This window comes from Macaca mulatta, chromosome 11 (genome assembly GCF_049350105.2).
Source record: "Macaca mulatta isolate MMU2019108-1 chromosome 11, T2T-MMU8v2.0, whole genome shotgun sequence".
Classification (NCBI taxonomy): domain Eukaryota; kingdom Metazoa; phylum Chordata; class Mammalia; order Primates; family Cercopithecidae; genus Macaca; species Macaca mulatta.
Window position 1 is genome coordinate 62,426,620 of NC_133416.1, and position 5,584 is coordinate 62,432,203.

The 5,584-nt window shown below is 34.3% G+C and overlaps 1 pseudogene; it reads left to right on the top strand.

Moving 5' to 3' along the window:
• The first annotated feature begins 4,405 nt into the window (after positions 1-4,405).
• On the top strand, positions 4,406-5,231 carry LOC144332659 (olfactory receptor 6C74-like; annotated as a pseudogene).
• The last annotated feature ends 353 nt before the right edge of the window (positions 5,232-5,584 follow it).

A 5,584-nucleotide genomic window follows, 5' to 3' on the forward strand; every position in this document is an offset into this window, starting at 1 on the left:
AAACTTCCACTCTATGTCTCCCCAAGTGCTGCAAGAGCTTTGATTTTGATTGACTGCTGCATCTTCCATCCTTTACCAGACAGAGATGGCCCTGTCAGGATAACAGAGACAATAAGGTACTATTACACCACCCGCATGTCGCTTGATAGTGACAGGAGTCAGTCAAATGCCTAGGCAGATAAGGGCATGTCCCCAGTGAAACCTCACCTCCAAACTGAAGACAATTTAATGCCTGAAAACCAAGCTGCAAGTTTAATCCTTGAACTGAATTGAGAACCTGTCTTCCCACTTGGTGTACTTTTCTCTGACTGATGCCCACCCTTCACCTATTTTACATAAACTTACCCTTTCCTAATTGGTTTTCTACACTGTTGTGCCCACCTTTGAGTGATGTCTTTCTTTTTTACTGACCAGAGTATTAATGTCTTCTAGTGGGGAAAAGTTAAGCAGGTTTACAAGTAATCTTTAAAAAGACTGGGAATTTACTATACATGGGGTCCCCCATTTGTGAATTGGGTGCATTGTGTGCACATTAGGGCCTCCTCCACATTGTCCTCCACCTTTAGGGGAAAAGAGATGCTGACAAGAACATGAAGAATGATTCCAGGAAATTGCACAAACTATCTAGATTTTCATCCTTTGGCCAGAATTTAGCCACAAGGTCACCATAAATTGTACCAAAGGCAAGGACATGGAAACTTCTATTAATATGGAAGAAGTGAAAAATGGTTATCTATTAAGGAATATGTTTCAGACCACTAGACAATATCCCAAAGACTGCAGAAAATATAACTCGCAGAAAAGAAGGTCAAGTTTATACAGGACATAAAATGTTCAGTTGTACCTGATGAATTAATGATGTGCATTTAGCTTGAGGTAGAATTTTGTCTATGACAGGCTACGTTCTCCATTTTATATTCCCACATTTTAGTCTCACATAAAATAATAGTTTTCTTTTTTACGTCTGTCAAAGTTTAATGTAATATTTCAATTAAGGTAAAGAATGTTTATAAGCACTAAGTATACTTAGCTTCAAGCTTCAACCTTTTAAACAAGAAAAGCAAGGCACAGTACATTTTTTATTCTTTGTGGTTAATGCACAAAATATCCCCACTTCCCTTGAGAAAGAGTGTCATATTTAAAAATACACTTTGATTAATATTGAATGTTAAAACATTATATGATACTATATAATGCTTCCAAATCCTCATTTATATATCTGGGATTTATATATAGGATTTCTCCCATAGAGATGGGAGGACAAACACATATTGGGTCAATCTACACTGATTTCTCTGGAGACGTAGTTTGTTTAATGTAGTTATTTTTAAATAGGTATTTTGTTTTTAAAGTTATTTAGCGCCTCAAGAGAACATTTGAATAACATGTAAAGCAGTCATCCTTTCGGAAATGGTGTTCTTGGATCTGATATTTTCCTGAGTCCTTCATAATCTTTATTTTTCTTCAGGGCACAGAAAGCGTAAAAACTCCAAGGGATCAAGAGTTGATTAATTTTATGTGGGACTGTGTGTAACACTACTTAGGAAAACATTCAATACATAAATAATTAACATAATGTTAAGAGGAATTTTAATGCACTAGTCTAACTGCAATAAAATAGCTAAACAAACCATTTCCAAGATTGCTATTTATAGGTGAAAAATACTAATCATAGATTATGGGATAGAGAGGTTCATTCAGAGAGAAATGTAGTATCAATATGCTTGATTCAGCATAATGATAAAAGAGTTAAATGTTAAAGCAGAGATGCTTTTGTCTAAATAAATCTCTGTCTATATCTTTAATAATTTTTATGTTTCTGGGAACTGAACAATGAGATCACTTGGACTCGGGAAGGGGAACATCACACACCGGGGCCTATTATGGGGAGGGGGGAGGGGGAGGGGGGAGGGATTGCATTGGGAGTTATACCTGATGTAAATGACGAGTTGATGGGTGCTGACGAGTTGATGGGTGCAGCACACCAACATGGCACAAGTATACATATGTAACAAACCTGCACGTTATGCACATGTACCCTAGAACTTAAAGTATAATAATAATAAATAAATAAAATAAAATAAATAATAATTTTTATGTTTCATATAAATGTTTTTATTTTAAAATTTTGAAGACTTATGTAATTCAAAAAGATAAAAATAATTAACATTTCTAAAAGCAATATTTCCTTTCAGATAAGTTGTGATTAAGGTTTGTTCTAATTTTACCATTAAAGTCTTAATCTTTCCTTTTTTTAACCTTTGAATTGCATTCATAGGCCTGACTTCTCTTGGTTTTATAAAGTGAATTTCATTATTTTTACAGTGTTGTTGGGGAATAGTTTATATGTATGATTGTTGAAGTTGGTCAAAGGAATGGTCTAACATGATAAAACTCTGACTTAGGTGTTTTAGCTATATGGATTCCTACAATGATGGCCACTACGGCGATTTGTATAAACAAGAAAAGTTTTGTGACAGATTGGTTCATAATTATCTGAATGTGAAAGCAATGTCCAGGGAAAAATAACAGTCATTTCACTTCACTCATGTATGCCTGCATTAATAACACGCATGGTTTTAATAGCCGAATGCTACTCGTTGTTTCTAAAGAAATCATGCATGTGCCCTTCCCTTTGTTTCTGTTCAGGCTTTCCCTTTCCTAGGAATAACTCATCTTATTTCCTCATCTCCCTCTAAGGCCTATCTTAGAATCCAAATTACCTCCTGTAAACTTCTCTGGATATTATTGGAAACAGCTTTGACTTGTTTTCATATGTTTACTTTTACTCATGTGACTGCCTTCTTAATAATAATGTATGTTTCTGTGATGGAAACAATTAAATGGATATTTTCACAACAGAAAACATAGTCCTATATAATGTCAAGGACATCACAAAGACTTATTTCGTATGTTTGATGATGAAAATGCCCAGGAAGAAAATTTTCCTTAGATATATCATTAATTGTTTTGTTTTAAGAAATGCACTATAGTCTGGTATACAATTGCTTGTGTACCAGAAGACATTTTGGAAAATAAACTCAATCTTAATACTGGATCTCAAATTTACTAACTGTGTAAACCTGAACGACTTTGTTTCTTGATCTCACTGTCTCACTTATCACATACGCTGGATGTAGAAAAGTGTTAACTATATTATTATCTCTTTAATTCCATATTAGCTGGATATTTGAATATCATTATATGCCTCCTAGAATTTTGTGTCAACACTCTTCAATGATTCATTATGCATTTGTAATTTATCAAATATTCCTTTTCTTAAGGCCATGCTGAACTCAAAATTGTTCATGTTTTCAATCTCTATTTTACACAGAGAAGAAATGTGAGTATACAGAATAAAAACACAGAGAAATTTCATTATTAAAAATTTCACCTTATAATTTTTACTAATTTACCTATTTTAATCTTTTTTTAATTCTTTTCTCTATCTCATTATCCTATCTCTAAAATCTTTCTTGCCTCTCTAGGTTTTGATACAGCTTTGTCTTTACTTCTTTCACAACATACAATTTCCTAAACCCATATTTATATTATTTCTGTCTGCTTCTGTTTTCCTATATCCCACTTTTCAGTTTATCTGGTCCATTCTCAAGAGCAAAACCTTAGAGGAACACTGCAACGGCTTGCTAACATTATTAGACTGTTCCTGCTGATTTGGTATTGAGATTCAGCATGGGAAAGCTTGGGTGGGTACCAACAGAGATTAAGGTGATGGAAATACTGATAAGAATAGTGAATGAAATCGTTCCCTGTGCCTCATTTTCACCGATCTGAAACTGGATCTTTTTAGAAATGAAAGTAAATGAGACAGGAATTAGACATTTGAGTTTGATTAGTTGAATAAAATGATAAAGGTGTACTAGCACTGGTTATCAATGATGGTTAGATTTGTGTATGTTTGTGTGTATGCATATGTGTGTGCATGTTAAATGCAAAATATGGTCACGTGTACTTCTAATATCAGGTATCATTTGGGATTTTATATGCAAAATTTAAAAATTTTTCTTCAATTAAACTTCTTTGAGCAAAAAGTGGCATGCCATTCAAATTCTTGTATATCATCAAGAAAGAAAAAGCATTTTCTATCCTTTAAGTTCCTTTAATTTCTCTATAATTAATTTACATAAAATAAATGAACAATTGCTATCATTATGTAGATTACTCTTGGGTAGCAAAGTTTTAATTCTCTATCCAAATCCTCTGGAAACACAAAGTATTATTCTTCCTGTCATAAGCATCTTGAAAACATTAATGAACATCTTATTGCTGTATGTGAAACCTCACTTTGCTAACTTTGGCTTAAACACTGTGATCACTGTTATTTTTCTGTAGAGATAATTATTACTTTTTTCTATACAAAACTGATAAAATTCAGAGGATGATAATGAGAAACCATACCAGAGTGATGGTGTTCATCCTAGCAGGTTTGACTGATAACCCAGTATTGAAAGTTGTGTTGTTTATCTTCCTGCTTCTCACCTATGTGCTAAGCATCACTGGCAATCTGATTATCATCACACTCACCCTGGTGGATATTCACTTTAAGACTCCCATGTACTTTTTCCTTCGGAATTTTTCCTGCCTAGAAATTTCCTATACTACTACGTGCATCCCTAAATTGCTAGTTACTATGGCAACTGGGGACAAAAGCATTTCCTGTAACAGTTGCGTCACTCAAGTGTTTTTTGCCTTCCTACTTGGAGCATCAGAATTTACTTGCTGGCAGCCATGTCCTATGACCGCTATGTGGCCATCTGTAAGCCCCTGCCTTACACCACCATCATGAGCAGCAAAATCTGCATGCAGCTTGTGCTTGGGTGTTGGCTTGCTGGTTTCTCGTCATCTTTCCACCACTCCTCTTAGGCCTAAATCTTGACTTCTGTGCCTGCCTCCAACGTCATTAATCATTTCTACTGTGACACTACTCCACTCCTGCAGATTTCCTGCACTGACACACAGCTCCTGGACAGGATGGGATTCATTTCAGCGTTGGTGACACTCTTAGTCACATTGGTAATGGTGATGGTATCATGATATCCCTTTCTTATGGCAGTTGCATCTTCATGTATGTTAAGCCATCGGTCAAACAAAAGATATCTTTTTCAAAGGGAATTTTGGTGCTCAACACCTCTGTCGTTCCACTTTTGAACCCTTTCATCTATACCTTAAGAAACCAACAAGTGAAAAACGCCTTCATGAATGTGACATGAATGTGATATACAGGATTGTCTCTTTCTCAAGGAAATGAACATTCAATTGTATTATATAAAGGAAATGAAGAAAGGAGCCTCAAATAATGTCATAGAATACAGTAGTAGCTTCCATGACACAGTTCTCCCTCTTTTTCTTTCTATTGCTTTGATATTTATCTTTATGTCTTTTTGAACTTTTTCATAAAATTTTTTGTTTTAGAGAAGCTAATTTTCTTTCACTTTTTTGTGATAGTTTTTATTTCTATCTTACTTTATTTTTATTTAGACATCTAAAAGAAATTGAGCTAAAGTTTTCAATATATCTCATTTGACTTTTAAGCATTCCAGTTAATCAAGACTACAAAATATTA